We start from the raw sequence: 24,966 nt of genomic DNA, 5'->3' as shown, positions 1-24,966 counted from the left end.
TATACATAATTTAATTATTTATTTATTTTACGTATCATTATATAATCATTTACAATATTTTTTTTAATTATATAATGAATTCTGTTATTTACTAATACAATTTATTACAAATATGTATTTAATATTCATATAATTCTATAGATAATATATATTACATATTAATATAATTCTCTCTCTCTCTCTCTCTCTCTCTCTCTCCCTCTCTCTCTCTCTCTCTATATATATATCATATAATTATATATTTAATTTTATGTATTGTTATATAATCATTTAGAATATTTTTTTATTTTATATATTGACATATAATGAATTCTATGTTATTTATATAATAATACAATTAATTACAAATTATATGTATTTAATATTCATATAATTCTATAGATAATATATATTAAATATATTAATACAATTATATTATCTCTATATAAATATATATATAGATATTTCTCTTTCGCTCTCTCTCTCTCTTTCTCTCTCTCTCTCTCTCTCTCTCTCTCTCTCTCTCTCTCTCTCTCTCTATATATATATATATATATATATATATATATATCTATATCTATATCTATATCATAGTATTTTACACAGTTTTTCCGGGTTAAGCAGAGCCAGCAGCTGTGTGTAGTTGATTCAGTGCCATGAGCTTGATACACAAGATCAGGTTTGACTAGTTTCCTCATGGCTGTTCTACAAGATTACTCTGATAATGTTTGCTGAAAGAAAGTGCAGAGCATAAACTCTGACACATGGGAAAATTGTTAACCAAATACATTTAAAACACACTTTATTCTCAGCTACAAACACAGAATATCTTTAAAGGTACTACACTGGGAGACTGTCAAAGAAAATTGATCGTATTATACAAAAAAGGAATTGTTCTTTACCTTTTGAATTTAAAATGTACTTAAAATGAGTTTTACCCACTGTGGAGACCGTTCTCAATAGCATACTTGCATACTATCCTAACTATTTCTGCTGCAAATTTTCAGTATGCATGTAATATCTGGGTCACAGTTGCTGTTTTCTGGAAAACTGTATCCCAAAATGCAGGGAATTTATCCTGACCTTCCATTTCCGAAAAGATCTGAGGGACATTTTAGGTTTTAATCAGCATTATGTCTCAAATGCTTTTGATAGAGCTTAAGTTGAACCCCGAATATTCCCTTAAATCTTTAAGCTGGGATGCTCAAATTGGCCTTATGCAGACTATTGTTGTTTTTCCAGCACAAAATGCGCTTAATCATTTTGTAGACTGGTTTCAGGCCATGTGGTTTAATCTCGGAGCAGCTAACAGAAGCCCCGCACTGGATTTGATGAATGACTGAGGGGGAATGGTTTCTTTCTTGGAGCTCCGTCCCTTGGGATGGAATGACTCACCTTACACTTCCAGAGTTGGACGGGGACTCTGGGACTCACGTTGCCAGGCTGTGAAGATTCAGTCACATAGCAACTCCGGAGCAACGACGCCTGAGAGATGCTGTCATTTAGTCGTCTCTCTCTTTCAGTAATGTCGACGCTTTGGTGTCAAAGGAAATTAAATGATTGCGGGAGGCTGGTAAGGGAAAATAACAGAGATAGAGGTAATTGTTTTGGTAAATTAACCTGTAAAAACAGGTTAATTTACCAGTTTAGTTTCAGACTATTTTTAGACTAATTTGTGGTGCTGGCTAATGGTCTTTTGTTTTTGTTTTTTTTGCGATTAGCACAGCAGCTAGCTATGGCATGAACAACCAACATTTTGTTGATTTGTTTTTGTTCATGTGCTTTGGAGGGGGCATGGCTTTGAAGAGGGATTTGTAGGGAGGGTGGGATCTTAGCTTGCTATTGATAGCCTCTCTGAAATCACCTATGTTATATTATGTGACAGGAGTGCATAAAAGAGATACGGATTAGCGTTTAGCATTAGCATTTAGCATCATTATATAAAAATGCTTGACAGAAAGCCTCACTTCCTCTCCAGTACACTCACTTCCTGTTCCTGTTTAACTCTTTTAAGACATTAAAACACACCAACTTGTCAACTACTAGCAAATATTGTTATACTGTTTAAACATACATTGGAAAACAGCATTTATTTGTAGTCAAGGAACTGTTTGACAAGGAATTGACCTTGTCTTGAAAACCACACTTATGCTTCTAAAAAATTAACGGTCATTTTGGCAGACTGCCTTCAATATAAGTTGTTTTTCGACTAACAAGAAAGTTTCGAATTCTTTTATATATGTGTCAAAAGATCAAGAGAATTTGGGTTTCTCAGTTCATGACCCCTTTAAAATGCACAAATTCACATTATTCCTTATTTACATGCATGCATATTTGACTGCCAGACCTCTTTCCCATAATATATCATTTAGGGTAACAAGTTAACTTGCATGTTGACAGTTTTCTGATTTTTATTAATGGACAGATTGTTCATTTTGTTTTGTAAGTTTAAAAAAAAATGATATTTAAGTTAGATTTGTATTATTTAATTATTAGATTTTGATAAATTTTTTATGAATTACTTCTCTTTGTATTTTTATAGCAATATGGGACAAGATTATCCTATTTAAAGGATCATGAAACCCCCCGTTTCAGCACTGGTTAGTTATCGCCACAGTTTTGAAAAATGCAAAAAAAAAAAAAAAAAAAGTGGGCGTGGTAATGCAGCGGAGCGGAGGAGGGGGAAAAGGGGAGATAGACAACAAACACAGCTTTGCGTTCAGACATTTTCTATTCTGAGTTAAAAACACAGATAAATACACAACCATGTGCACTCTGCATCAAAAACATATACCGTATTTTTCGGACTATAAGGCGCACCTGACTATAAGGCGCATCAGTCCAAAAATACGTCATGATAAGGAAAAAAACATATATAAATCGCACTGGACTATAAGTCGCATTTATTTAGAACCAAGAACCAGGAGAAAACATTACCGTCTCTAGAGGGTAGAGGGCGCTCTACTAAGCAGTATAGAGCCAGGCGGCAAGGAAGTCGACCGGAAGTTGAAGTTGGCCGGGTGCCGCCATCTTGTAGCAGAACTTCACTTGCGTTAGCATCCCATTGACCTCCCATTCATTTTGGCATCACTTTGACAGCGAATAACTTTACATCTGAGGCGTTTAAAGACTCCATTTGTCCATTATTTATTTCTAAAGATACACGACAATGTATAAAGGGCTTCATTACCTTGTTACATTATGGCCCCGTAGAAACAGTTTTTGTAAAAATAGGCTAACGATTGTGTCATAACCACGCGACTCTCTGTCGCATTACCGTACAGACAGGAGGAGAAGCTCGCAGGCAATTACCTTAATATGGCGTACTGGCGTTAAATTTTTAAATACTATACAAAATAATAAATCAGAATAATTACTCCTGCTCACTCACACCAAAGAACTCCCCGCTCAAGCTCGCCGTTTCTGCAAGATTAACGATGGCGGTTTGCACGCACCGGTACTAGAAGATTTACATCTGTCAGACAGGTTGCTGACTTCGTCAAGCTTCGTTTGAGTCTGCGCGTCAGAAACGGAATGCTAAAAATAGCTAAAAATGGGCTTCACTTGTCTCAATTGAGTTCCAATGGGGTCGCTGTGTCCATTTCTTTTACTGTCTATGTATAGAGCGCCCTTTTGCGGCTGGAGACGGTAATGTTTCTATTGGTTCATTTCTCTTGGTTAATTTCTCTCGGTTCATGTCAATAATGATAATAATAATGATAATTCCTTACATTTATATAGCGCTTTCTAGACACTCAAAGCGCTTACATAGTCAGGGGGTATCTCCTCATCCACCACCAGTGTGCAGCATCCAGCTGGATGATGCGACGGCAGCTATAGTGCGCCAGAACGCCCACCACACACCAGCTTACTGATGGAGAGGAGACAGAGTGATGACGCCAATCAGCAGATATGGGGATAGTTAGGAGGCCATGATGGTCAGAGGCCAATGGGCGAATTGAGCCAGGATGCCGAGGTCACACCTCTACTCTTTTTCGAAAGACATCCTGGGATTTTTAATGACCACAGAGAGTCAGGACCTCGGTTTAACGTCTCATCCGAAGGACGGTGCTTGTTGACAGTATATTGTCCCCATCACTACACTGGGGCACTAGGACCCACACAGACCACAGGGTGAGCATCCCCTTCTGGCCTCACTAGCACCTCTTCCAGCAGCAACCTAGTTTTCTCAGGAGGTCTCCCATCCAGGTACTGACCAGGCTCAGCCCTGCTTAGCTTCAGTGGGCAACCGGTCTTGGGCTCCAGGGTGATATGGCTGCCGGCCAAATTAATTTTGATAAATAAGTCGCACCTGACTATAAGTCGCAGGACCAGCCAAACTATGAAAAAAAGTGTGACTTATAGTCCGGAAAATACGGTAAATGAATGCACTGTTGCACCACTGAGAACTTTTAAGGCTTATTCTGTGGCGTTTAAGTCTTTTGACAGGCTGTGTCACAGAGCTGTAAAAAAAAGTTTATCATCATAAAGTGAATGAGTTGCGTTTGTGCCTAACTCTTATTACAAAGCAAAAACAAACACTCTTCTTCGATGAAGTTTCTCTCAACTTAATGTGCACGAAGTCATCTAACACTCTGAAACATCTGTCATAGCAAATCATTGTGAATAATTAAGTGAAGCGTCTTCTCATAGAATAAGAACACGCATCTCATGAATAAATTAATAGACACTGACGCATCATTTATGTACTATAGTCTGTTGCCACGTCACAACACAATGTAGATTTTAAACCCGGAAGATGAAAATAGCGCAAAAAAGCTTATACATTTACCAGTTATCTCCAACAGTTAAAATTATTGGATGCCAATGTAAAGGAGGCCAGCGAGTAGGTGCTGTGCAGGTAAACCTCACACCCCTGATCTCAAGAGACACACTAGCGACTAATGCTAGTGGCTGCTGTCTTTAGCCTCCTAGTCTCAGCCTCAGACGACATGCCCACGGACTGTTGGCTGAACGTCTGATGCATATGGGACACAAAAGTGGAAACACTTCAGGAGTGTAAAAGTCGTCATTGGATTGGTTGAATTCTACAGGATTTCTACAGGAATTCTACAAGGCTTGTGTGTCGCGTTCTTTAACGTTCTACCTGGAAACAAAGATAGCGTGATGCCAAACCCCCTCACGAAAGAAGAAAGCCATCGTGTTTACAACTGTGATTACGAGCACTTATCAGGATCAAATGAACGCTGGAGTTTCAAAAGTATGTGAAATATTTAAAGTTCGTGTCATAGAATCTTTAATATAAGTCAGAGAGTTTTTCACACTGGTCTGTTATTGTGGCATCCGCCTCCCACGCCAGAGACCAGGGTTCAAGACCCACTTAGAACAAGGATGAGGTCTGGTGGTCTGGTGGTGAGGAACTGGGGGAGAGGGGTTACATTGGTGCCGTGACCCAGATGGGATAGAGTGAGTGTAACTGAGCCCAGCGGATAAGCACTGTGCAGGTAAACCTCACTCCCCTCAAGAGATGAACTAGTGGCAGCAGTCTTTAGCCTCATTGTTAGTGCGTCCACCTCCCACACCAGAGACCAGGGTTCAAGACCCACTCAGAACAAGGACGAGGTCTGGTGGTGAGGAACTGGGGGAGAGGGGTTACATTGGTGCCGTGACCCAGATGGGATTGAGTGAGTATAACTGAGCCCAGCGGATAGGCACTGTGCAGGTAAACCTCACTCCCCTCAAGAGATGAACTAGTGACAGCAGTCTTTAGCCTCCTTGTTAGTGCGTCCACCTCCCACACCAGAGACCAGGGTTCAAGACCCACTCAGAACAAGGACGAGGTCTGGTGGTGAGGAACTGGGGGAGAGGGGTTACATTGGTGCCGTGACCCAGATGGGATTGAGTGAGTATAACTGAGCCCAGCGGATAGGCACTGTGCAGGTAAACCTCACTCCCCTCAAAAGATGAACTAGTGACAGCAGTCTTTAGCCTCCTTGTTAGTGCGTCCACCTCCCTCCTCCCACACCAGAGACCAGGGTTCAAGACCCACTCGGAACAAGGACAAGATGTGGCTGTGAGGACCCTACATTAACATTGTCTTCTATCATGTGCAACACAAACACCTCTGCTTAAATCTCAGAAAAATTAGTCAGGGTGTCATGACCTTTAAAATCAATGTGTTAAAGGAATTAGATCAAAAGTAATCTAAAAGTATGGTCTGATTATTCTTGTCATTTAAATTGGAGTACTTGTAAGTTAATGGTAGCTGTTTAATTGCTGGAGTGGATGCTAGATAGTTTTATACTGGCCCAAGTCCAACTCAAGTCTCTATGATATTCAGCTCTCTAGAAATGACTTTTAACCCTCTTTAATGTAAGCCTGTGTGATTTTGTCACCCGTTTTTCATCTGCCACACTATTTAGAAGTACATTAGTGTAGAGACTGCAATAAATATGCAGTAAAAGTCATAAAAAATCCCATCTCGACTTCCATAAAGTCTTCTTATGTTTGGGTGGTGTGCATTTTGGGTCAGTATGGGTTTTGAGAAGATCAAATCTATATTTGAGAACTGGATTATGGTTTTAACCGAATTATCCTCGAATCAGTTCAGATAAAGTGTCAGATCAGGCGGTCTGAGTCTCGCTATCTTCCCTGAAGCATGTGTGAGTCTGAAGTGTAAGCGGGATGTCTCGTTTTTCATTAATTCTACTCCTGTCAGCCAGAAGGGACCGAACGGGTGTGTGCGGCGAAGGCTTGTGTACGTTTTAGAGGCGTTTGGAAACTGATGAAGGCGGATAGAAGGAAGGAGGAGAAGAAGAAGAGAAATGGTCTAATATATGCCAGACTGTGAGAGCTGAATTCCCAGATGTCTCACGGCTTCCAGTGCAGCCAATTAACACGCTCTCAGCGACAGAGTGTCTTCTGCTTCACACACACACACACACACACACACACATAAATGCACTTGCATACCTCCAAACCTAATAAACATGTTCTGAAATTTCTCCATTGCGCAAATAAGCCCTATTTGGTGCAGCAAAATGTATTTAAATGCCAGTTCCTGAAGAATGAACTGACTTCAGACTGAAGAAAACAAAATTAGTATGTATGTGCGTTTGGAAATTCTTCTTGCGGTAGGCAGAGAATGTAAATATCACACTGCCGAGGAGAGGTCACAGATAGAGGAGGGGTAGTTCGCTCTGATATTAATGCATTCAGCACTACCAGCCTGTAAAAGCCAGTATGCCAAATCCCATTGAGCCCCGAGTCTAAAAATAAAAGATGAAAGACAGATAGAGAGAGCGAAGAGAGGTGGAGGGTGCTTTGCCCTCTCTGCACCTCCTCTGGTTTTTTAAAACATCAACACACTGAGTCAAGTAAACGGGTTTGTGAGAACAAATAGTTGAGAAGCTAAAGTCGTCGCAGTGGATTTCAGTTGGTAAATAGTAAGATGGATATCTAGTGGAATGGAATAAGGTATCTAAATATATTAGCTTTAACATATTAGTTTTAAAATTAAAGGGATAGTTCACACCAAAATAAAAATTCTGACATTAATTACTCACTCTCATGTCTGTTCAAATCCGTAAGAACTTGGGATTTGAACGAAGCTTGACGAAGTCATTAAGATATCTTTGATGAAATCCAAGAGCTTTCTGTCCCTCCATAAACAGCAATGCAACTGACAAATTCAAGGCCCAGAAAGGTAGCAATGACAGCATTAAAATTGTCCATTTGACATTAGTGGTTCAACCGCAATCTTATTAAGCTACAAGAAAACTTTTGTGTGCAAAGAAAACACGCGTTTACGAAAGGAACAATGTATAACGATGGGACCCTCATGAATACGGGTTGAAGACTGAAACAGAAGAGAAGAAATTGTTGAATAAAATCATTATTTTTGTTTTCTTGGCACAAAAAGTACTCTCGTAGCTTCATAAAATTATGGTTGGGCCTCTGATGTCACATGGACTACTTTAACGATGTCTTTATTTGTGTTCGCAGGAGTACTGCTATTCTAATGAACTGATTTCAGCTAAAATATCCTAATCTATTATCTTTAAACACCAATTTATTAGCCAAAGGTTTACCACTTGTTTTAGTATAAGTTTCAGTCGGATTAGCTTTTATAGTATTGTGACTAACAAAAACTCTATTATATGCAGTTTTATTAGTTACCATAATTTTAGCATTAGCATTTTAACATATTTGTATAGGCTACATTAGAAAACTCTTAAAACTAGCTGTACATCGCGACTTTCGCATTCATTTTAGCTGAAGTGTTAGAAATTGTATTAAAATTTGTGTAGTATCATAACTGATCAAGTAAAATATACATATACATTTTTTTTTTTACTTTAAGGTATCAGCGCTGGCTACAGGTTTACCATTGGTTAGTTTTAGCATTAGTGTTATTATCATTTGTAGTAGGGATAATGCGATGTATGAAAACTCTATTAAATGTTATTTTAGTAGCAACATTTTATCATTAGCATTTTACCATATTTATATCACGGTAGTATTCATTTTGTAGACTCAAAACTAATATTAGCTCTTTGATAGCTTCAACTGTTTTAGCATTTCTTGTGCATTTGTATTAAAATTAGGGTGGCCATTTCTATAAAAAGTAAAACACTTTGGACACTGAATCAACACTGTTTTCCATTCAGGAGCCATATTTTCATGAGATCACAGGCATTTAATTTCATAAGGACAAGCTTTCTAAACAAAGGATGTGTAATTTCTCATGCAAATGTCCTAAATCTACTCAATTTGAATAATTATTTAAATAAGACACGATAGGGATGAAATGAAATCGAGATCTACAAAAACCATATTTGCATTGCATAAGTGGCACAGAAGCTACATCTGAAGGGGCATATATATATATATATATATGTGTGTGTGTGTGTATACATATGTATATATTAATCGCATCTAAAATAAAAGTTTTTGTTTACATAATATGTGTATATTTATTATGTATATATAAATACAAATACATACATGTATGTGTGTGTATATCTATCCCTCTCTCTCTCTCTCTCTCTCTCTCTCTCTCTCTATATATATATATATATATTTAGATATAAAATATAAGAATATAAATATTTATAAATGTATATACATACATATTTTTTCAAAATATATACTGTATGTATGTGTATTTATATATACAAAATAAATATACACACTACACACATACATATTATGTAAACATATGCAGCGGTAAAATAAGTATTGAACATATCACCATTTTTCTCAGCAAATATATTTTTAAAAGTGCTGTTGACATGAAATTTTCACTAGATAAACCCAAGTAATCCATACATACAAAGAAAACAATACAAATAAGTGTAATAGAATGGAATGACCCAGGGAAAAATTACTGAACACACTTACTGAAATGTATTTAATACTTCGTACGAAAGCCTTATGACAGCTTCAAGACACCTCCTGTATGGAGAAACTAGTCACATGCATTGCTCAGGTGTGATTTTGGCCCATTTTCCCACACAAGAAGTCTTCAAATCTTGAAGGTTCGGTGGGCCTCTTCTATTAACTCCAATCTTTAGTTCTTTCCATAGATTTTCTGTTGGATTCAAGTCGTGTGATTGTCTGAGCCATTCTAGTAGCTTTGCTTTCTTTCTCTGAAACCAGTTGAGAGTTTCCTTAGTTGTGTGTTTGGGATCATTGTCTTGCTGAAATGTCCACCCTTGTTTCATCTTCATCATCCTTGTAGATGGCAGCAGATTTTTATCAAGAATGTCTCGGGAAATTTTTCCATTGGTAGGGTGGCCATACGGGACAAGTACCAGCCAGGATTTTAATATTGCTTAAAATATCCAGGTTTTGGCTGTTTGCACTGTGCTGGTCTAACGTTGTGTGAGATTCATGAGAGCTAATTAAAAGCAGAGCAGATGGCTCCTTATACACTGATGTCTTTTTTTGATTGGTGAGCATTGACACTTCAAGTCAAACAAACGAACAAACACGTCGCGCCACAAGGACACTTATATTTGAAAGAAAACAGCGCATCCTTGTGGCACGGCTGACACAGAAGAGCGTAGCTATGAGTGATGTCGAGAAACACAGAGGAGAGTTTTGACAAAGTAATTGTTTAATAAAGTCGTTATTTTTGTTTTATTCGCGTACAAAAAGTATTGTCGTCGCTTCATAACGTTACTGTTGAACCACTGATGGCAGATGGACTATTCTGACGATGTCTTTCATACTTTTCTGGACCTTGACAGTGTATTTTACTTGACAGTTTACGGGACAGCCACAAGCATCCCGGTTTTCATACAAAATATCTTAAATTGTGTTCAGAAGACAAACAAAGCTTTTACGGATTTGGAACGACATGTGGGTAAGTGATTAATGACAAATATTAGTATTAGAACGGATACGGACAGAACTAATTATACAACTGATCAAATATGTATAATCTAGTATAAGTTTAGGTATTTAGTTTTTGTAGTATCATAACACTGACCAGTCAGAAGTCTTTCTAGTGACTCCAGACTTATCAGAAGATGGTTGAAACCGTCCTGTAAGCGATAACAACATGCAAATTTATTCACCAGCTCTGACACAGAAACTAGATCACATTCCCTGTTTTGGTTTGTGTGTGGAGATGTGTGTGAGGCAAAAAGACAGACCGAGCGGAAGACAGGTTTTCAGAGCAGCTGTTGTGTTGGATTTCAACATTCTGCATCTCACCGTCTCTAAAGGCTCTGCCCTAGTTTCACAGAAGAGACAGCTACAAGAAAGTAGAAAGCAAAGTTACACGCAACAAACCATAAACATTTATTTTAATCAACATCTATTTGTCCTGCTGATCCATGAAGCTAGCTAAAGCTTCCTTAAGCAGTCAAGGACAAGATCTTCAATGAGTTAATACATCATGCGCTACTGATACATCTGAGAATAACTGTCACAAAACTGTTCTTGCCGCATAGCAGCAGCATGTTTGTTCACTGTGTGATTCAACTAACAAACTGTTCCTCGAAATCGCTCATGTATTTTCAGACATCCATAACCTGGAAGAATGGGTGTTTTTTAATTTTTTAGCCTTTTTGAGCTGTATAAAGCATAAATTGATTTGTAAAATATGAAAGAAAACACCATAACACCAAACACCAAAATCAATGGTGCGATATTTTTTTACAATATTGTAAGGGTTATGCAAATTTTTTCATAACATTCATAACCTGCAAGAATGAATTTTTTTAGCCGCATATGCTCAAAGTGACTTATACAATACGGAACTGAACAAACTAAATGTTGCGATTTTTTTTTTTCATTGGCGCACTATATGAGTTATGCAAATTTCCTCTTTCCAAATCAAATATTTATAACCTACTGAAATGTGTATCAGCTTTTTTTAATCATATACGCTCAATTGCTGATTTGAAAAGTACGAAAAACATAAAATCAATGTGGCTATTTTTCACAATACAGTAGTCTATAAGTTACGCAAATTTCCTTGTAAGTTCTCGTAACATTCATAACCTGAAAGAATGGGTGTTTGTCAGGTTTTTTGAGCTACATATGCTCAAAGTGACTTATTTTAAGTAAAATATAAAAGAAGGCATGAAATCAGTGTTGGAATATTTTTCATTACAGTGTTGTACAAGTTACACAAATTTTCTCGTATGTTCTGGTAAATCAAATGCTCATACCCTACTGGAATGTTTACCAGCTTTTTTTGAGCCACATATGCTCATATGCCCTAAATCAGTGTTGCAATATTTTTCATTAAGATATGAGTTTTCATGATTGTTCTGTACAGCACAGGGTGAAACTCAACACGAAAATGGACATAAAGCAACATGAATGTGCAGAATGGTTAATGACTAAAATCATATAAAATGTTACGTGACGAAAGTCTAATAAATTGTTACATGGTGATGATTTAAAGTAACTGTACTTTAAAACAAATCTAGTTAAATGCAAACACAGCTGTCAATACATATTTTGCAGAATTGTATCAAAGAAGGGCAAAATAAGTTTGATATATAAACAGTGCAAAACCAATATTTCGGTACCATAGCTTTATGAGCGATGGTAAATTGCTTAATATTAATGCAGGTTACTTGCGTAACTCATAATGTACTGTAATGAAAAATACCGCAACAGTGACTTGCCAAATTTTGTATACTTCAGATCACATTTACTCACAAAACATCCATTGTTTCCTATTCCACCTCTTAAAAAAACGTTAACAATATTTTTAAAGTACAATAATTTATAGTCAATTTAATAATAAACAAAATAAAAATATATGCATTACATTATGAGACAGAGCCTGGCAAATAAATCTGATGAAACAGCTTCAAGAAACTGTAAAAATGTTTTCATTTAAATATATATGAATATTTTATTTTATTTTTTGAAAAATTGCCTTCTGTGATGTGCTTATAAATGCAATGTCCCTTCAAAGCATTTACCCATGACAGACTAAAGATGAATTATTACTGTAATCCTTTATTCACACGATGCGTCATTGTGATCTACAATATCCTACGGTTTTAAGAACTTCATAATTTTGGTGATTGGCTCTGGCCGCAGTATCAGCACTCCTTGCAGAAGCTGCTGACTTTCTCATATCAGCATAAATATGACTTCCTAATGAGCAAGGAGTGGTTTCGGCTTTCCACAGATACATGAGTCTCCATAAATCCTTGCTTGTTACCCAAGATGCACTGCATGTGGTACAACTAAAACCCCTGCAGTTTGTAGTAAGATTAAGATGCAGATGTTGTTCCCGAGACAACGTGTATGTTTTTTTTTCAGTGTAAACTTCTAGTGTGTCCACTGGGATTCTGTAAGAGAATGAATGACTGCATGGATTATGGATATTTAATTGACTTTCAATGTGTTTCTTGAAATCGGCTGGAACGAGAGGTCTAAAACAGAGTGGATTTTACTAAAATGAGCAGAATTTATATTTAGAAACTGCTAAATCTTTCATCTCCTGCTGCAGCAGCTCAGTTAACGGTGTTCCTGAGGAACAGAGAGAGTGTGTGTGTGTTTGTATTTGAGTAATGATTTCTGCCATTTGAATGGGTGTGCAAACTTTAGCTTAAGGCCAACACTGGGGTTTTTAAGCATGATAATTATAGTTGACGTTGCAACACCACCTTAATTCAGTCATCCCAACTAACAAATATTGTTTCCCAATTCATGGTTACAAAACAAAAACCTAAAGAATATATTCTTGGAATTGGTTCCCCAAAAATATCCAAAGTGGAACCATACACTAATGTTGGGGAACATTCCATGTTTTCTCTACTATGCTCTACATTAATATTCTTTACCATACTGTAGTGTATTCTATATTGCTGCACTGTACGATCAATTGCAGATGTAAACTAGATGCACAGACTGTCCTGAAATGCAGATCTGAGTACTTTGAGAGTTTGGCTGACCCTTTAGATTTAGATGGAATATCTCAGATCGCTCATCCAGTCTCAGGATAGAGGATTCAGGTGCATTAGAGGTCAATATAAGGTCGATAACTGGACCCGAGCCACACTGCCGTTTGAGTAGCTCAGTCACACCATGTGCTGACATCACAGTGTGAAGAGATGAAATCTGATCCAGGCCACTTTACTTGCTGGAAATTATTCAGACACAGTTTTACAGCAGGGGAAAGCATATATATAATGTTTAGATATATATATCTTGAGACAAACACTTATCAAAATCAATATTAACTATATATACTTGCTGAATGTTGGAGTGGATGGTGTCTGGAGACAGGCTGTAAAAAGTAACTAGGAATTTAACTTTAATTCATAACATTTCCATTGCCAGTATGACATGATGTTAAAGGAATTATCTGTTTGTCCAAATAATTAAGTTTATATTTTTTCATTGTAATTTAATTTAATTTAATTTAATTTTTTTAATAATTTATGGACTTTGAATAGTAAATTGTATTGAAAAAGGTTTTATAAACATCACTTTAAAGTTTGTCTGTATGTATGTATTTGCTTAAATAAGCAATATAAAAAATAAAATAAAAAAACTTCAAATTTAAAGTTTGTCAAACTAAGGAACTCTCTTTTGAATTTGTTTATTTATTTGTTCATTTATTTAAAACAAACTTTTGCAAAATCAAACCCTTTACATTTACAGTTCTTCCAAAATATAAACGCTAATTTATGTCTGTATTTATTTATTTTTTATAAATGAAATAAACACTACGCATTTAACGTATTTCCAACTAATTAACTGTTTCAAAGGTAAACATTAAATAAATAATATAAGAAATGTAATATAAAATATATTTAAAACAAATATGCACTTCCCCCAATTTCCCCAAATTTAAGTTTCACACAATTTAAGTTTGTCCAACTAATTAAAAATTTATTTTTAAATGGTAAAAACTATTAAAAAGTTTTAAGTTTAAAATCATTTTCATTTGAACTAATTTTTCCTCATTCCTTTGCAGCTGTTTCTATAATGCGGCATAGTGCATCAGCGTTTGGATTTGCTGTAAGTATGCAAACAGTTCATATAATTAAATTGTTATTATGGCGTAGTTGTTAACGTTTTAATGCTTCACTTAAATTGCTGTTGTCCATTCGTTTGCAGTTCGATGCCACTCTGGACGTCCTGTCCTCCATAATCGTGATTTGGCGATACAGTAACGCGGCGGCTGTCCATTCAGCACACAGAGAATACATGTAAGTACACGTGATCCTTCCTCCATCAAAGCAAACGTCGGGGACACAGTATCGTTTGTGCTCGGCGGGGATTCTGGGTAGTGTCAGTAGCCAATTAGACATCGTTTCTGGGCTACAGGGAGAGCAGAAGGTCAGACTGATCTTTCAAGGTAATGATGTTGAAATTTTGACGTTCCTCAGCTGAAGGAGAACATTAGTGGGCGTTTAGTGGTCAAATGAGACGCACAACTGATTATCCAAACAACCTGTGGTCATTAAAATGATCATGTTTTCATCTTTAAGACAAAATTAGCGTAATTTACTTCAGCAGGTTAAAGTAAGTTAACGTTTCCAAAAGTCCACCAGTTTAAATGGATGGAGGCCAGGCAGACAGACTCTCCTGTCCCACAGGAAGTGGCCTCGCTCTGGGTTTCATGTCTAAAGAGTGTCCTTAGACAGTCTCTCTCTGTGTTCGGCATCCTTTATCGGCTGAGGGGCAGAATAGAGATGGCAAAAGGGTGGGAAGGCTTTGTGAACAGAAAGAAAGAAGAGGAAGCAGAGAAAAAGAGAGACAGGACAAAGGCAGAAGTGTGTAGAAAGTACAGTACAGACACACAAATGTAATGAATCGGGTTTGTAATGCAACATGAAGCCGTGGGCCGCTTCGGGGCTCTGGGGAATCTGCCGGGGAGACAGATTACATCATAACGCAGGATGCATTAGCGAGATGACGTATCTACTGGACTGCAGGATCATAAAGTCAAACCATATGAGAATAATGATGTACCACAGCAGTTTTGAAAGAAAATTTTAACTGATTATTCATCATTTCTTTTGTGAGATGGATGCTAATGTTTTCTGCAAGGTGGTTTCTAGGGCATTGCTAGGTTGCTCTGAGTGGTTCTCAGGGAGTTTCGATGCGATTATTAAAGTTTTCTGACTGGTTGAGCATTGCTGGGTTGTTGTTAATGTGTTCTGGGAGGTTACGATTTATTCGGGGTAACTAGGAAAATGCATTTTATAAAATAAACACACCTAGTAGTTAAATTGCAAACAGCATGTCGGTTGTCCATCGGAAGCTGAAAGAAGGCATATTATTTTAGCTTTCCAACAAAACCCAAGTCTGAAACGACCACAACTTTTAAGATTGAATATAGATTTAATTTTTAATGTACATTTTGATAAAAATATTTTGAACACACTAAATATTAAATTCAGTCGACTGTCAAGCCCAGCATCAGCGGGGTTTCTTCTTGACCTGATTTTAGGAGAGATACTGGATTCAATTCATTTGCATGTCTTCATTTCATTTTAATTTGATCTCCTGAGACTATAGCTGTGTGTGTGCGTGTGTGTTTATTTGGTTTAATTAATCACTAAAACACAAAGCCTGATATGATCCAGGTGTGAGAAAGAGAGCAGAAAGGCCAAAAAACGTCACCGGATTTTACCCAACTACCCCTGCAGCAGAGTAAATAGTGGAACAGATGCTCCCGCTCAACCAGGCTTAATTAGACAACTAAAGCCCTCACCGGCTTAATTTATAAACGCAGGGCTTGACAGGTCTGATAAGATCGAGGCACTAAAGTGAGCAGAAGCTTCAGAGTCGTGTTTTATTAACCGACTCAGACACAGGAGGGGAATTAGAGCATGAACTCAATAAAGCATCAGTTGAATTGACGCTGTGGTTTACTCCGTGTACCTGTGTGTATGTTTTCCAGAGCATGTGTCATTCTCGGGGTTGTGTTCATCTTGTCGGCCATCACTATCCTGGTCAAAGCCATCCATGACCTCGCCACAAAACTGCAACCAGAAGTGGTAAGAAAACACATAATGCTGTATCTTATTTGGTTGATTAATTTGTTCGTTCACTCACTTGATTTAGTTGATTTATTCATTGCATTGGTTGATTGATTACAGGTATAGGTCTATGCAGGAAAGTAATGAGAGTTGCCAGATCAGGTTTTTTTTACACCATGATACATGATTGGTTGACGTCATAGTGACGTTAGGTTTAGGGGTTGGGTTGGGTAAGGGGGTCATTTAGATTGCATGATTTAGAAACACCCAGCAGTTTGAAAACTCCCACAAGTTGATAAACGCCCACTTTTGCTCTGATTAGTTCAGTTGTTGATTCATTTGTTTGTTCATTCACTCACTAAATAAATAAACAATTGAATCAGTGAATCAGAATCAGAATCAGAAGTATGTTATGCTCACAAGGAGTTTGATTTGTCGACAGGAGCTTCCAATGCAAAAGAAAGTAAAGGCATAGTGCAGACGTACATAGAAATAACGCAATAGGCATGGAATATAACACTAATATAAGGAAAAACAGAATTAGATAATGTACTATATACAGAATAGAAGTATAGGAAAAAAATTTAGTTGTTTAAATAAATGTACAGATTTTGTTATAAGTGTGCAGATATGTTATTTACAAAGTTTAAAGGTATAGAAATTTTGGATTCTGTGTATAAATATGTCAGTGGTGATGGATGATGTATAATTAAGTAAAAGTTTAATGGTTCAGGCTAAATATAGCCTGCTGAAAAAAAACTGTTCTTGTGCCTGGCTGTTCTGGTGGTCAGTGCTCTGTAGCGCTGGCAGAAGGCAACAGTTCGAAGAGAGAGTAAGCTGGGATTGAGGGGTCCAGGGTGATTTTCTTAGCCCTTTTCCTCACCCTGTCATGATTCTGCCCTCGTGTCCTTGATTTTTTCCTAGTCTTGAGGCAGGATCATGACAGACCCATGTTTTGTGTACAAGCGCATGGCCTTGTCTTTGGGCCATGTGCTTGTGTTGTCTCGTTCCCTTGCCCCGCCCCCCTTGTTAACCTAGTCGTGTCTTGATTGTCCCATCTGTGCCACCTGTCGTGTCTTGATTGTTCCCTCTATTTAGCTTTCCTAGTGTGCTCTGTCTTGCGTCGGTTCATTGTGATTTGTGTACCTCTGATGAGAATTGTTCCCTAAGATTTGTGATTGTGATTCGTGATTATACCCCGGTACCCCTTGAGATACTGTGTCCTGTATACCGTGAGTGTTTATTTGTAGTCAGTGTTCTCTAGTTTTGAGTCTTTGTTTATCTTGCCTTATCAGTCCTGTTTAGTTATTTTTGTATCTGCCCTAGTCCTTGTTTTCCCCCTCGTGGGTTTTTGTTTCCCCTTTTTGTAATAAACCCTTTGTGTTAAGAATCCCTGTCTGCACTTGAGTTCCTCCCTTGCCAAGATCCTGACAGAATGAACCGACCACAATGGAACTCAGCAGACAGGAGGCAATGCTGGATGGCATCAGCCGGCCAGCGAGATTGTTTTGAGGGCTCTCGCCTTGTGGTGTTCCGGGGGACCAGGGGAGGTCGTTCCGGAGCGAGCGGGCGAGAGGAGGAGCCCCAGAGGTCCCCACCTACCCAGCTGCCCACGGTCCCAGAGGGTCGTGTCCTGGCCGTGGCAACCCTGGGGGATCAGGCAAGTCCCCCCCAGAGTCCTGAGGCACCTCCCACTACCTTCAGTCTCCCCAACAAGCGAAGGAGACGGTTTTCATGGGAGTCGGCTTCAGAGTCTTCGGCGTCCGAGTCTGCCCTGTCCGAGACCAAACTCCCCCAACCCGCCTCTGACCCAGCTGTAGCCTCTGCACCGCGCCCGAGGAGGAAGAGGAAGAAGAAGGGGCCTGCCGGTCCTGTGACCCTGTCTCCTCCCGAGCCAGCAGCGGTGAGCGTGCCTGAGCCAGCAGCGGTGAGCGCTGGCGTGCCCGTGCCAGCAGCGGTGAGCGCTGGCGTGCCCGTGCCAGCAGCGGTGAGCGCTGGCGTGCCCGTGCCAGCAGCGGTGAGCGCTGGCGTGCCCGTGCCAGCAGCGGTGAGCGCTGGCGTGCCCGTGCCAGCAGCGGAGAGAGCTGGCGTGCCCGAGCCAGCAGCGGTGGGCGTGCCCGAGCCAGCAGCGGTGAGCGTGCCCGAGCCGGCAAAGAAGAGAGCTGCAGTCGTGAGAGCGGAGGAGAGAGCCGCGGCCGACTCTGCAGCAAAGACTTTAGTACAGTGTGTCTCATCTCGTAAGGAGATGCCAATTGTCTTGGCTGCTAAAGCCTTTTCTGATTATTTGTCCCGTCTTGTCCAAATTTTAGAAGTCCCCGTCAGTCCTGTTTTGTCCCCTGACCCTGTTCCCAGAAGTCCTAAGTGTCCAGCCGTTGTCTCCCCGTGTCCCGTTGAGGTGGCCCCGTGTCCCGTTGAGGTGGCCCCGTGTCCCGTTGAGGTGGCCCCGTGTCCCGTTGAGGTGGCCCCGTGTCCCGTTGGTGTCCCCCCGTGTCCAGTAGATGTCGTCTCCCCGCGTCCCGTAAGTCTTGCCCCGCGTCCCGTAAGTGTTGCCCCGCGTCCCTTGTCTGCTCCCGTCATGTCCCCGGTCAGTTGTTCCGAGACCCCTCCCCGCCCCTCACCACCCAGACCTGCCCGTACCCCCCGTCGTCAGCCTTTGTCCTGTCCTCCTAAGATTCCTACCCCACCCACCCGCCCTGGTCTGTCCCCCATGAACTTTGTGGTCCCGCCCCCTCCCCTTCCCTGTTTGTTTTTTTTGATTTGTCACCCCAACCCTGCCGTTGTGTACTCATGTTTGCCTTTGTTGTTATTTGTCATGTCCTGTTGGTTTGTATCTGTGTCCCAGTCTGTCATGTCAGTCGTGTCCCGTGTTTGATGTTCCCTTGAGGAGCGTCTGGAAGCCGCTCCTTAAGGGAGGGGTTCTGTCATGATTCTGCCCTCGTGTCCTTGATTTTTTCCTAGTCTTGAGGCAGGATCATGACAGACCCATGTTTTGTGTACAAGCGCATGGCCTTGTCTTTGGGCCATGTGCTTGTGTTGTCTCGTTCCCTTGCCCCGCCCCCCTTGTTAACCTAGTCGTGTCTTGATTGTCCCATCTGTGCCACCTGTCGTGTCTTGATTGTTCCCTCTATTTAGCTTTCCTAGTGTGCTCTGTCTTGCGTCGGTTCATTGTGATTTGTGTACCTCTGATGAGAATTGTTCCCTAAGATTTGTGATTGTGATTCGTGATTATACCCCGGTACCCCTTGAGATACTGTGTCCTGTATACCGTGAGTGTTTATTTGTAGTCAGTGTTCTCTAGTTTTGAGTCTTTGTTTATCTTGCCTTATCAGTCCTGTTTAGTTATTTTTGTATCTGCCCTAGTCCTTGTTTTCCCCCTCGTGGGTTTTTGTTTCCCCTTTTTGTAATAAACCCTTTGTGTTAAGAATCCCTGTCTGCACTTGAGTTCCTCCCTTGCCAAGATCCTGACACACCCTGGAGATGTAAAGATCTTGGAGGCTGGGCAGAGGGGCACAGATAATCCTCTCAGCAGTCCTGACTATCCGTTGTAGTCTCTTGATGTCTGATTTGGTAGCTGAACCAAACCAGACAGTAATGGATGAACACAGGACAGACTCAATGATAGCACAGAAGAACTGTTTCAGCAGCTCATGTGCTAGGTTGAATTTCCTCAGCTAGGAAGTACAACATCTGCTGGGCCTTTTTTCACAATGGAGTTGATGTGAGTGTCCCACTTCAGGCCTTGAGAGACGGTGGTGCCCAGGAATCTGAATGACTCCACTGCAGTCACAGTGCTGTCCACGATGGTGAGTTGGGGGAGTGCTGGGGGGTTTCTCCTGAAGTCCACGGTCATATCCACCATTTTGAGCTCCAGGTTGTTAAGACTTCACCAGACAGCCAGCTCTTTAACCTCCTGTCTGTAAGCAGACTCGTTTCCGTCCTTGAAGATGCCGATGACTGTAGTGTCGTCCGCAAACATCAGGAGATTAACAGAGGGGTCCTTTGAAGTACAGTCATTCGTGTACAGGGAAAAGAGCAGCGGGGAGAGAACAGAACCCTGAGGGGCACCAGTGCTGATGGTGATAGTCCTGGATGTGAGTTTGCCCAGCCTCACTAGCTGCTGCCTGTCTGTCAGGAAGCTGGTGATCTACTGACAGATGGAGGTGGGCGTGAAGAGCTGTTTGGGTTTGTCTGAGAGAAGGTCAGACATGATGATATTGAAGGCCGAACTGAAGTCCACAAATAGGATCCTTGCGTAATTCCCAAGTCTGTCAAGGCGTTGCAGGATATAATGCAGTCCCATGTTGACTGCATAGTCCACAGGCATGTTTGTTCTGTAGGCAAGCTGAAGAGGATCCAGCAGGGGTCCAGTGATGTCCTTCAGGTAGACCAGGACCAGTCACTCAAATGACTGGTGGAGGGTGGTAGACTGTAAAGACAGTAAAACACATTCAGATCGTCAGCCAGTTGTTGATCCTCCACAGACTGTCTTGTACGAGGTGATGTTCTTGAGACCAGTCCATACTGACACCGGATCGTTGGCTTAAAACTGTTTTCTCAGATTTTCAGAGTAGTTATTTTTAGCCACTCTGATCTCCTTTGTTAGTCTGTTCCTGGCCTAGTTATACAAGATTTTAACCCCACTTCTGTAAGCATCCTCTGTGGCATGACGAAGCTGTTTGAGTTTCCCAGTAAACCACAGTTTATCAAAATTGAATGATAAGAATGTCCTTGTGGGGAGGCACATATCCTCAAAGAAACTGAAATATGAAGTTACAGTCTCTGTGAGCTTGTCCAGATCTGTTGCAGCAGCTTCAAAAACACTCCCATCAGTGAGGTCGAAACAGCCGTTCTGCTTCATTAGTCCATTTTCTAGGTCAGTATAAGATGAGCCATATTCATTGAATTTATTAAACAAACAAACAAATCATTGGTTGGTTGATTGATTGTTTCTCTGTTGATTTATTCATTCATTTGTCTGTTCATTCACTCATTCACTAACTTATTCATTGTAGTGGTTGGTTGATTAAATTTATTTATTCCCTCATTGATTAATTCATGGATTGGTCGATTAGTTGTATCAGTTGCTGATTCCTTTGCTTGTTAAATCGTTCAGTGATGGATTCATTCATTAGTTTGTTCATTCACTCACTCAATGATTTATTCACTGTAGTGATTGATTGATTCATTTGTTTGTTCAACCCTTCAGTGATTTTTTTTCAATAGTTTGTGTTTGTTCAATTACTCATTCACTGATTTATTCATTGTATTGGTTGATGACTTTGTTAATTTAATCACTAACTGATTCATTCATTAGATTGGTTCTTTCAGTGGCTGATTCATTTATTAATTTGTTTGTTCATTAAATCACTCATTTATTTATGCATTAGTTGATTGATTGTTCCAGTGGTTGATTCGCTGATATGTTCAGAATTAACAAATTAATTCATTGGATTGGTTGATCCAGTGGCTGATTCATTTTCTTTTCAGTTCCTTCAATCCTGATTCATTCATTGCATTGGCTGACTGATTGTTCCATTGATTCACTCACTAACTGATTTATTCATTGTAGTGATTGATTCATTTTTTTGTTTTTCTGGTTACTCAATTGCTGATTCATTCATACGATTAGTTGACTGGTTGATTCATTCACTTGTTCAATCATTCACTGACTGATTCATTCATTAATTAGATTAGTTAACTGATTCACTGATTGATCGTCATGAGCAACTGTTATTTTGTTTTTTAAGCTGATTCGATTCTGTCTCTTTCTAAATATATTTCTGTTTATTTTACTCTTAGCATTCATACTCTCGTATCTTATTTCCCCGCTGGCTTTTTATTTACTGTAAATTCCATTCAAAAGAGTCTTTCAGATGAAGGACGGCACACACAAACACAACACTTCATCTTTTTATGTCACTGGTTGTGTGAGTTTTTCCTCGGCTGGAACTAACGGCACCTGCTTAACAGCAGAAGTGTAAAGCTGAATGAACATGACGAAGACGAGGTGTGAAGTCACGGACAAGATTAGAATAGTCTGATATCACTGTTGCCAGGCAGGGAAATATTTTCCCCTAAACCAGTTACCCCTCCACTATCACTCACTCTCTCAATCTAGCTCTCTATCCATCTTCCTGTGATGAAATGAGACACCGAAAGCCTTGGTCTGATATTGCCTCAGTGGTCTTAATACTCCACTGCTACTGTACATTCTTTAAAGCAAGGCAAATAAGCCTCTTTTCAATCAACAACCAACCACACAAAGCTCATTACTAACTTTGTTTACAAGTATTACTACGAGTTTTAAAAATATATATATTCAAACTAGTTAAAAAAAACATTCTATGATGACCTAAAAAAATATATATGATGAAATTACAAAAACTTGAAAAGTTTCTACAAAGACATCAATGATTTAAAATGTAAAAAAAGAGAGAAAATAACATAAAAGCTGAAAAAACTGTATATGATGACATAAAAACAACAACAACAAAAAATTATTATACAAGGACCTAAGATATATGAGAGTTTCTACAATGAGAACAAAAACTAAAAAACATTCTACAATGAGTTTCTACAATGACATACAAAAACTATTTCTTTTACAATGACCTAAAGTAAAAAAATAAAAATAAAAAACATCTACAAAGCATAATGCAAACTGAAAAAAGTTCTATTATGACCTAAAATTTTGAAGAAATTATAGGATGCCATAAGGAAAACTAAAAAAACAAAACAAACTATGATGACCTTAAGACATTAAATATTTTCTACAATGACATCGACATAAAAATAAAAAATTAAGTTTCTACAATAACGTAAGAAATACATTTCTACAATAATATAAAAACTCTATGACATAAGAACTGAAAAAGGTTCTACAATGACAAGTTTATATAACAACATAAGAACTAAAAAAATACATTATAAACTTTATAACATAATGGATAATTTAATGTTCTATTAGGTCATAATAGGAACTAAAAAGGTTCTATGATGACATAATGGGAAATAACGGTTTTCTTATAGCATCATGTGAACTCAGAAAACTCATGGGAACTTAAAGTGGTCATGAACTGCCTTTGTTTATTATTTTGTAATATTGTGAAGATTTTTACATTAAAAAAAATCATAATTTAGAAGTAATATGCTATTTTCCTCCCTGAAAAAAACATCACATTGTGCCTTGTTTGTAAATGAATCTGTGGTAAAATGAAGTGAACAAAGGACCAAGTTCTTACTGACGTGGTCTGGATCTTCATTAAATATAAGGTTCATTCACTCTTTCCTAACGTTGGGATGAAAAGGAAAGCAATGCAAAAATAGTTTTTCCACAACTTGGCACTAAACAGTTTCTTGTTGTTTTCAGAGCCATCTTTATGTTTGGTTTCCGTGTAGACCTGCGCGTTCGCCATTCTCATGAGCAATACATGCATGAATTGGTGGGTGGGGCTAAACAGGCAGCGATGTAGAAGCAGGTGTTGATCTTTTTTTATTGCAGAGGCCGTGCTTAACCACACTCATGTTATAGAACATTTAAAAAGCTGCCATTTTGGCGGACTGCCTTCATTATAAGCTGTTTTTAGATTAACGAGAAAGTTTTGAGTTCTGAAACTTCCAGGATGTTTTTATTGTACAATGACCTCTTTATGTCAAAAGATCAAGGAAATTTTGGTTTTTCAGTTCATGGCCTCTTTAAGAATGTTCTATTATGATAAAAAGTCATTAGACTGTAAACCTTTTAGAAACTTTGAAAGAGCGTAGCAAACGAAATTAGGGTGTAATAGAGAAGACGATAACCAGATGAGAGATACAGAAGAAAAGGAGGAGAAAGAGAGGGAGAAAGAGTCAGTGATGATGTTTTAATCAGGGCTCTATGCCTTCTCTCTGGAGGATTCCTGTTCCTGTCTCAGCGTGTAAGCTGGGTTTTGGCGCATACAAGCGCCGCCTAAAAATAGACCCAATATTTCTCCCTCCCTTCATCTGCTGCTGATGTCAGAAACACTTCCCCCCTTCTTTTCTCTCTCTTCTTTTTTTCCCCTCACACACTCTCTCTCTCTCTCTCTCTCTCATGCTCTTTCGTTCTCTAATGAAATGTTAATAGGCTGTTCAGAACAAGGTGTTTGAAATGGACTGCCCCCTTTCGCAACCCCACGCGTGCGTTTCTGAGAAAGATCGACTGTTTTTCTGGTGCTATAAAATCAATACAACAGGCCTCCGCTGAATGTCTGTAATAGTACCATTTGCGCCTTTTACACTTCCTGTCGTAAACCTACTAGATTAAAAAAAAAAAAATCAGTTAAGCAAGCAGCAAAACTGACACAAAAATACAGCACTAAATGATGCTTACGTAATTTTATGGTCGAAACTACAATAATAAAAGACACATAGCCAGAAACAATTATGATAGCACAACTGGCACCAACTCCCTGTCTGAGAGGATGGATGATCAGAGATGTTTCCGAGCGAGACATTGTGGGGGATGTTTGTGGGCAGGCAGACAGCGTTTGCGATAAATTCGAGGGCGTGAGGTTGTTTTTAATTCTTCAGG

The 24,966-nt window shown here is 39.1% G+C and overlaps 1 pseudogene; it reads left to right on the top strand.

Annotated features, from left to right (window-relative positions):
• The window catches only part of LOC113040638 (transmembrane protein 163-like), a 34,237-nt pseudogene that overhangs the window by 1,458 nt on the left and 7,813 nt on the right, over positions 1-24,966 (top strand).

Source organism: Carassius auratus, chromosome 22 (assembly GCF_003368295.1).
Source record: "Carassius auratus strain Wakin chromosome 22, ASM336829v1, whole genome shotgun sequence".
Lineage (NCBI taxonomy): Eukaryota > Metazoa > Chordata > Actinopteri > Cypriniformes > Cyprinidae > Carassius > Carassius auratus.
This window is presented reverse-complemented; position numbering and strand designations above follow the sequence as displayed.